The sequence below is a fragment of the Bufo bufo genome, chromosome 10 (assembly GCF_905171765.1).
Source record: "Bufo bufo chromosome 10, aBufBuf1.1, whole genome shotgun sequence".
Taxonomy (NCBI): Eukaryota; Metazoa; Chordata; class Amphibia; order Anura; family Bufonidae; genus Bufo; species Bufo bufo.
The window spans coordinates 97,013,235-97,023,046 of record NC_053398.1 but is presented as its reverse complement, the minus strand read 5'-3'; the positions used below and the strand labels follow the sequence as shown (position 1 = coordinate 97,023,046).

At 44.2% G+C, this 9,812-nt stretch overlaps 1 long non-coding RNA gene across 1 annotated transcript; it reads left to right on the top strand.

The window, feature by feature from the left end:
* The first annotated feature begins 796 nt into the window (after window positions 1-796).
* Window positions 797-9,230, top strand: LOC120980138. Its single transcript, XR_005774473.1, has 3 exons — window positions 797-807; window positions 2,040-2,043; window positions 9,097-9,230. It is a non-coding gene; the product is annotated as an uncharacterized LOC120980138 (long non-coding RNA).
* The last annotated feature ends 582 nt before the right edge of the window (window positions 9,231-9,812 follow it).

Below are 9,812 nucleotides of genomic sequence, written 5' to 3'. Positions count from 1 at the left end.
GCAAGAAAAAGTATGTGAACCCTTTGGAATGATATGGATTTCTGCACAAATTGGTCATAAAATGTGATCTGATCTTCATCTAAGTCACAACAATAGACAATCACCGTCTGCTTAAACTAATAACACACAAAGAATGAAATGTTACCCTGCTTTTATTGAACACACCATGTAAACATTCACAGTGCAGGTGGAAAAAGTATGTGAACCCCTAGACTAATGACATCTCCAAGAGCTAATTGGAGTGAGGTGTCAGCCAACTGGAGTCCAATCAATGAGATGAGATTGGAGGTGTTGGTTACTGCTGCCCTGCCCTATAAAAAACACACACCAGTTCTGGGTTTGCTTTTCACAAAAAGCATTGCCTGATGTGAATGATGCCTCGCACAAAAGAGCTCTCAGAAGACCTATGATTAAGAATTGTTGACTTGCATAAAGCTGGAAAGGGTTATAAAAGTATCTGCAAAAGCCTTGCTGTTCATCAGTCCACGGTAAGACAAATGGTCTATAAATGGAGAAAGTTCAGCACTGCTGCTACTCTCCCTAGGAGTGGCCGTCCTGTAAAGATGACTGCAAGAGCACAGCGCAGACTGCTCAATGAGGTGAAGAAGAATCCTAGAGTGTCAGCTAAAGACTTACAAAAGTCTCTGGCATATGCCAACATCCCTGTTAGCGAATCTATGATACGTAAAACACTAAACAAGAATGTATTTCATGGGAGGATACCACAGAGGAAGAGAAAAAAAGACAATGCAGCAGCACCCTGCAAATCAGAGAAAGTACAATAATGCCATAGTCACAAAAATTATAGTGCTAATGCTACGCTTATTTATAAAGTGAGATGCTTGGCAAATGCATTTTGTACAAAACCATCTGAGCCCGTCTGCCGTACGTCAAGGCGATCTCTGTAAGTCGGGTCCTAACACTAAATATTACCTGTTATGCGCCATAATGGTCGCCATAAAGTTCATGAGGTGTTGGATCCACATGCATGCTGGGTCCACTCTGCCTTTTACCATTTTTGGTGCCAAAATGGCCTCCTTTACAAGGGATGCAGGTACCAACATGCATGCCGAGCCCACTCTATACCTTTCCTTGTGCCAGACAGCTTCCAATGAATGTAGTGAGAGCAGGCCACAGCTTTATACTGAAACTAATTAAAATCAGCCTATGGGGCAGACAGGCTAGTGCGTAGCATTAGCACTAGAATTTTTGTGACTATGGCATTATTGTACTTTATCTGATTTGCAGGGTGCTGCTGCATTGTCTTTTTTTTCTCTAGGTCTTTGCCATGGCAGCGTGCACCTGCGCACTGGGAGGTGCTGACTAACCCCCTTTTCTTTGCATATACCACAGAGGAAGCCACTGCTGTCCAAAAAAAACATTGCTGCACGTTTACAGTTTGCACAAGAGCACCTGGATGTTTCACAGCAGTACTGGCAAAATATTCTGTGGACAGATGAAACCAAAGTTGAGTTGTTTAGAAGAAACACACAACACTTTGGGCCAGATTTATCATTAGCTCAAGTCAGAATAATGGAGTGAAAAAGTCGCAAATTTTTGCGCAATCGCTTAAACTGCGCAAAAGATTGCGACTTTTTTTCTGCTCTGCACTATGCTCGCCAGTTTTCTGAAAGTGGGCGTGTTTTCTTATGTAAATTAATCTCTAGACAGATTTACTATTGCGACTATTTAAAAAGTCGCAAAAAAGTCGTAAAAAAATGCGCAATTTCACTCCAGTGAAGATCATGCTTATTTTATGAGACTTTTTAATAGAACATGCAACTTTTTTGTAAAGACATGCGACTTTTTAGTAAAGATGTGCGACTTTTGTAAAGCTGCATACTGACGGATAAACTACTACCGTCAAACCACATTTATTACAGTCTTAAAGGGCCGATCATAAATCTGACTTGGCTAAAACTTACTTTAGCCATATGTGAAAGTGGAGTGAGCTGTCAGAGTAATGATAAATCTGGCCCTATGTGTGGAGAAAAAGAGGCACAGCACACCAACATCAAAACCTCATCCCAACTGTGAAGTATGGTGGTGGGGGAATCATGGTTTGGGGCTGCTTTGCTGCGTCAGGGCCTGGACAGATTGCTATCATCGAAGGAAAAATGAATTCCCAAGTAATCAAGACATTTTGCAGGAGAACTTAAAGGGGTTCTGCACTTTGTTTTAACTGATGATCTATCCTCTGGATAGATCATCAGTTTCTGATCGGCGGGGGTCCAACACCCAGGACCCCCGCCGATCAGCTGTTTGAGAAGGCAACGGAGCTCCAGCAGCGCCGCGGCCTTCTCACTGTTTACCGCCGGCCCACTGACGTCACGACTAGTATCAACTAGCGTTGGCGGGGCTAAGCTCCATTCAAGCTTAGCCCCGCCTACGCTAGTTGATACTAGTCGTAACGTCAGTGGGCTGGAGTAAACAGTGAGAAGGCCACGGCGCTGCTGGAGTGCCGCTGCCTTCTCAAACAGCTGATCGGCGGGGGTCCCGGGTGTTGGACCCCCACGGATCAGAAGCTGATGATCTATCCAGAGGATAGATCATCAGTTAAAACAAAGTGCAGAACCCCTTTAAGGCCATCTGTCCACCAGCTGAAGATCAACAGAAGATGGGTGTTGCAACAGGACAACGATAGGGATCGACCGATTATCGGTTTTACCGATATTATCGGCTAATATTCAGGATTTTAAACGGTATCGGTATCTATTTTGCCGATATTCAGATAACCAATCGGGAACACGGATCGCGCTGCTGTTAGCGCTCTCTGTGTTCCCTCAGCAGCACAGGGGAGAACGAAGCAGTGTCTCCCTCCCCCTGTGCCGCTGCTGCCACCAATGAGAAGAGGGAGGACAAGAGGAAGGGAGGGGCTGTGGCCACTGCGCCACCAATCAAGATAACTCTCTCATTAATTCATATGCAGGAGGCGGGAGCTGGCTGCAGAATCACATAGCAGTCTCCCGACCTCTATGACAAGTAGCTGCGATCTGCGGTAGTTAACCCCTCAGGTGCCGCACCTGAGGGGTTAACTGCCATGGATCGCAGCTAACGCTCATAGAGGTCAGGAGCTGGCTATGTTATTCTGCAGCCAGCTCCTGCCTCCTGTATATGAATTAATGAGAGTTATCTTCATTGGTGGCGCAGTGCGCCCAGCCCCAGTATTAATCATTGGTGGTGCAGTGCGCCCCCCCCCCAAACCCAGTATTAATCATTGGTGGCGCAGTGCACCCCCCACCCAAGCCCCCCAGTATTAATCAGGGTTCCCTCTCTCCTCCTCCTCAGTGGCAGTTCCGATCGGAGCCCCAGCAGTGTAAGCCTGGGGCTCCGATCGGTTACTATGGCAGCCAGGACGCTATTGAAGCCCTGGCTGCCATAGTCAGCTCTCTTGCTGCTGTGTGCACTATGCACGGGGCAGCACGGAGAGTGTGAAGTCCTATTCACCCTGATAGAGATTTATCAGGGTGAATAGGACAAGGGTTCTAGTCCCTAAGGGGGCTAAAAGTTAGTAAAAAAAACAAAAAAAAAAAACACCAAAATATTAAGTTTAAATGAAAAAGAAAGATTTACAAAAAAGAAAACTACACGTTAACAATAAACATATTCATTTTCAGCAGATTTGTGTAGGAATTTTAAAAAAAATTTCAAAAATGAAAATTCACTGAATATCAGTATAAATTATCAGCCTGAAAGGGCACAGATTATCAGTATCGGCCCTAAAAAAATCAATATCGGTCGATCCCTAGACAATGACCCAAAGCATAGAAGTAAATTAACAACAGAATGGCTTAAAGGGGTTGTCCGAGTTATGAAAAAAAAATAATATAGCACAGAAAATCTGATATAACTGAGCTAAGCAAGTTTTATGCAAAAAATATATATAATTTTTCCTAATTTCCCTGGTTCTTTTCTGGCCCTTTGTTTACATGCAATAAAAACAATCTCTGCCCCTCCCCCTGCACTGCTAAGGGAGTGAATACAAGAGCTGCCCTGAGTGACATGTCTGCCTGCTGGGAGACTCTGCAGCATGTTGTATGTGTAGGACTACAAGTCCCAGCTGTATAATGACACTGCTAAGGGAGTGGATACAAAAGCTGCCCTGAGTGCTGGGAGACTCTGCAGCATGTTGTATGTGTAGGACTACATGTCCCACCTGTATAATGACACTGCTAATACACACAGGATCTTCCCCCTACCTTCTTGTGTAATGCTCTCTCTAGTATGTCAGCTCCAGTGCCCAGCATTGTCTCCTCACTGCCTGCAGAGCTGTGCAGCTGAAGGGGTTAAGAATCCTAGTAGAGAGTAGACGGCAGTGAACGCGGGGGGGGGGCGTGGCCAGCACAGTGACGTCTCGTTTACAGGCTTGTAAACGACCTTTATCAGAGAAGGGAGAGAAGCTGACATCACAGGTCATGCGACCCTCAGTGAAATCTGAGAAAGCAGCAACTGGAGATAAAGTGAGTTATTTTGAAAGCTGTTACATTTGCTTAGTTAGGAACATAGAAAGCACAAAAAAATAACTCGGATAACCCCTTTAAACAGAAGAAAATACGCCTTCTGGAGTGGCCCAGTCAGAGTCCTGACCTCAATCCGATTGAGATGCTGTGGCATGACCTCAAGAAAGCGATTCACACCAGACATCCCAAGAATATTGCTGAACTGAAACATTTCTGTAAAGAGGAATGGTCAAGAATTACTCCTAACCGTTGTGCACGTCTGATCTCCAACTACAGGAAACGTTTGGTTGAAGTTATTGCTGCCAAAGTAGGTTTAACCAGTTATTAAATCCAAGGGTTCACATACTTTTTCCACCTGCACTGTGAATGTTTACATGGTGTGTTCAATAAAAACATGGTAACATTTAATTCTTCTTCACCTCATTGAGCAGTCTGCGCTGTGCTCTTGCAGTCATCTTTACAGGACGGCCACTCCTAGGGAGAGTAGCAGTAGTGCTGAACTTTCTCCATTTATAGACAATTTGTCTTACCGTGGACTGATGAACAGCAAGGCTTTTGCAGATACTTTTATAACCCTTTCCAGCTTTATGCAAGTCAACAATTTTTAATCGTAGGTCTTCTGAGAGCTCTTTTGTGCGAGGCATCATTCACATCAGGCAATGCTTCTTGTGAAAAGCAAACCCAGAACTGGTGTGTGTTTTTTATAGGGCAGGGCAGCTGTAACCAACACCTCCAATCTCATCTTATTGATTGGACTCCAGTTGGCTGACACCTCACTCCAATTACCTCTTGGAGATGTCATTAGTCTAGGGGTACATATACTTTTTCCACCTGCACTGAGAATGTTTACATGGTGTGTTCAATAAAAGCATGGTAACATTTAATTCTTTGTGTGTTATTAGTTTAAGCAGACTGTGATTGTCTATTGTTGTGACTTAGATGAAGATCAGATCACATTTTATGACCAATTTGTGCAGAAATCTATATCATTCCAAAGGGTTCACATACTTTTTCTTGCAACTGTAGGTCTCCTCCTGTTGAGAGGGGTGTGGGGCCATTGGTTGGCACACCTCTCTCTGCTTTATTGTTGCTCCATTGCCCCTATGGGTTTACTATATACATTATTTTCAGACATACAGAGTGTTATTATGTCTGATATCTATATAGCAAATTCCTGTTTCTGAATATAAGAGGATTATTCTTATTATACCCCATAAGATGTGTGTAGATAGCATATCTTATTCTATATATTGTCTCCTCAGGTGGTTATTCCTTGTTTTGATTTATTATATATATCCTATGTAGACTGTGCATGTCTGGTGAGCTCTGTTTCCTCTATCTGACGCCTCCCTTGGAGCGCACACGTGATCGGCGCAGTGACGCCCCTTGGTCACGTGAGATTGGGCGTGATAGTGTGTTATTGGCGCTGCTCAGGACATGCGGATTGGCTCATGGAGGACGCAATTGCTCACACTATGAGCCACTAACGATACAGCAGGTGTGTGTAGATATTATATTACATTGATCACAGCTGATGCTGTGGATTATGATTTACACACAACACTTTACACAGGTGTAAGCACTAATGTATGCACAGGCACTTTACTATATATATGATTTCATAATATCAATGGATGAAGTTATATAAGAATTTTCAATCACTGTGGTATGGATTTTTACACCATTGATTATTGATGCACTTCAACCCGTAGAGGACCTGCGTACCAGACGTGACTTAAAGACTGTACTCGATCTGCTGGGATTTGTGGTTTTACCACAGCTTTCACTGCCTTTACTGCTCCTGTATAGAAGAAGAACATCTGGCACATCTGCTGCAGTGATTTATTTTTATTTTTCTGCAGCAGAAGTTCCAGAAGCCTAATCCACACCCCCTCCCATGCCCTAATCCCTGTCCCTCTTCCCCCCTCTTTTTTCAAGTAGTTACCGTATTTTTCGCCCCATAAGGCACACTTTTTTCCCCCCAAAAGGAGGTCACGTGCCTGCTCCGCCTACTTTATGAATGAAGCAGGCGGAGCAGGCACGTGATCCCAGTGAGTTACGGCTGCCTGCAGCCCGGCCTGCCTGCTAGCTGCTAGTGCTTACTACAGGAGCCTGACATGTGTACTGGTAAGTACGGTACACATGGGGACCGCATCATTACTCAGTTTAGATATGATGATTAACACTACGTATAATACAGTACATACTGAGCGGCGGGGTAGGAGTACAGTGCCTGCACGGCCCCGCCGCTCTCCCCGCCTACTACAGCCCCTCCTTAGGGATCTGTGGATGGGATAATGATGGGGGGGTCTGTGGATGGCATTATGATGGGGGGGGGATCTGTGGATGGGACTGTTATGGGGGGATCAATGGATGACACATATAGCAGTGTCATCCACAGATCCACTACCCCATAACAGTGCCATCCACAGATCCCCCCCACCATCATAATGCCATCCACAGATCCCCCCCACCATCATAATGCCATCCACAGATCCCCCCCACCATCATAATGCCATCCACAGCTCCCCCACATAACAGTGCCATCCACAAATCCCCCACCCCATAACAGTGCATCATCCACAGGTCCGCCATAATAGTGTCATGCACAGACCACAATTAGTTCAAACCCACCAAAAGCACACCTTTTGGTTAAAAATTATTTTTTTATTATTTTCCTCCTCAAAAACCTATGTGCGTCTTATGGGCCGGTGCGTCTTTTAGGGCGAAATATACGGTAGTTATATCTACGGTATATATGTAATTCTCCATATACATATATATAGAAATCAATTTTAGTTAGGTAGTGTTAGTGTAGATAATATCTGTCTGCGTGCATGTGTCCTGCATCTGCTGAGCGCTGGTCAGAAACATCAATTTTTCTGACCGGTCTGCTCAGTTTACTGTGCCCTTTTTTTTTTTTTTTCGTGTAGATATATATATATATATATATATATATATATATAAATAAATCGCCATATACATATATATAGAAATACATTTTAGTTAGGTAGTGTTAGTGTAGATTTTTGCACAAACATAATATTTGTGTGCGTGCGTGCGTCCTGCACCTGCTGAGCACTGATCAGAAACATCCATTTTTCTGACCGGTCTGCTCAGTTTACTGGTCACATTTTAAATTTTTTTGTGTAGTTAGTTTTATCTATCTTAAACGTTGCAATTGTTCCACATGGGTGAATAAATACATCACGTCTTTTCAAGTCTTGGAGTGCTGTCCAATTTCTTACGTATATTAAGGGTGAGAAGCCAATTCCCTTGGACCTTGCACCTGAGCCTGGTCACTGGTGCCACCGAAGTTCTTTATTTTCTCTCTCTCTCATATATATATATATATATATATATATATATATAAATCTCCATATACATATACCGGTATATAGAAATCAATTTGAGTTAGGTAGTGTTAGTGTAGGTTTGTGCGTGCATCCAGCACTTTTTTTTTTTCTACTCTTTTCTCTATATTTCAAATTTATAACAAGCCCCTTCACGTGTGAAAACACTATATACACACCCCATACTAAATAAAGTTTTACACATTTCACACAAAACACCCCAATAAAATAAAAATGGCCCGTCCGTCCCAACGAGTTTACTCAGCTGAAGAGGCATATGCCTATCTTGCCTCTGATACTGAGTCGGCCAGTGAGGGAGAAGAGGATGCCACTTTCCTCTACTCCTCTACCCCCTAATCATCATCATCATCCGCTGATGAGGGACCCTCTAGAAGGTGCCCCAGGGTAGCAGCGGAGGCAGCCCCCCAGAGTGACCCTATATGGACCCCACCCCTTCTCTGAAGATTTAGTAAATTTAATGGTGGCTCAAACCAATTTGTACGCCCAACAATTTATAGCTCAGAACCCTACCTCGCCATACGCTAGACCCCTAGGTTGGACCCCAGCAAGTGAAGCAGAGATGATGAAGTTTTGGGGACTCGTGCTGCATATGGGTGTATTAAAGAAGCCAAATGTCAGACAATATTGGAGTTCGGACATTTTCTACCAGACTCCAATTTACAATCAGACCATGACCCAGAAGCATTTTGAGTCAATTCAGAAATTCCTGCACTACAACGACAATACACAGTGCCCACCCCAAAATGACCCGACATTTGACCATCTTTTCAAGGTTAGGCCCGTCCTTGACCACCTTAAAGGTTTTCTACCACCTCATTTTGACCTAATTAGCTCTCAGACACTAGCGATCTGCTAGTGTCTGCTCTACCGAACAATGCTATTCTCAGACCTGTGTGTGGATCCATTTCACTAAAAAACAAACTTTTATTAATATGCTAATGAGCCTCTAGGTGCTATGGGGACATCTTTTCAGCACCTAGAGGCTCGGTCTACTCACATTGTATGCCGCCCCGCTCGTCCGTTAAGCCCGCCCATCTCCTCTTGAATGCCATCCTCCATCTGAGCCAGTGGACAAATTCTCGCGCCTGCGCGTCTGTATTCTGCACAGGCACAGTGAATGTCTGACCGCTCCCTGCACAGACATCTCCACTGCGCCTGCGCCGATGACCAAGATGTCTGTGCAGGCAGCGGTCAGACATTAGGAAAAAAAGGATTGCGCTGCAGGAGAGTGTTCTTATTGTATTTAAGTCCAATGGTATTAGTGTTCTATTGTCTATGGAAATCCTCAGTCAAACAGGTTCATCTATGCACATCAATCACAGCTATGGTATGGAAATCTGAAATAGAATAGAAACCGCACTATGGTGTAGTAACTTCTCAAAGGAGGTGTCACCTGCGAACAGGTTACTGAAGTAAAAGTAAATCTGCAGTGGTCGGGAGGACGGATGCAGGTTTGTGCCGCAGCTGGTAGATGACCCTTAGCTGCCGCCTAAGAAACCGCACGGACGGAGTGCTTCACCGTATATGTGGAATCCTGCAAATGTCCACGATCCCGAAGATGGAAAACCACTTGTCACAGGATAACACCAGACTCCCCACTCTTCGAAGTCTCAAAGAAAGGAGGTCACACCGATGGTGAAGTACGTACCACAGTGTTATGGGGTGGGGGATTTGTGGATGGCAGTGGTCCTCCCGACCACTGCAGATTTACTTTTACTTCAGTGTGTGAAGTTCCCTGGTGGATGACATCGTTGAGCCTGCTTGTTACGCGCAATACCATCTGAGTTTTGTGAGTATAACCTGTTCGCAGGTGACACCTCCTTTGAGAAGTAACTACACCATAGTGCGGTTTCTATTCTATTTCAGATTTCCACACCGTAGCTGTGATTGATGTGCATAGATGAACCTGTTTGACTGAGGATTTCCATAGACAATAGAACACTAATACCATTGGACTTAAATACAATAAGAACACTCT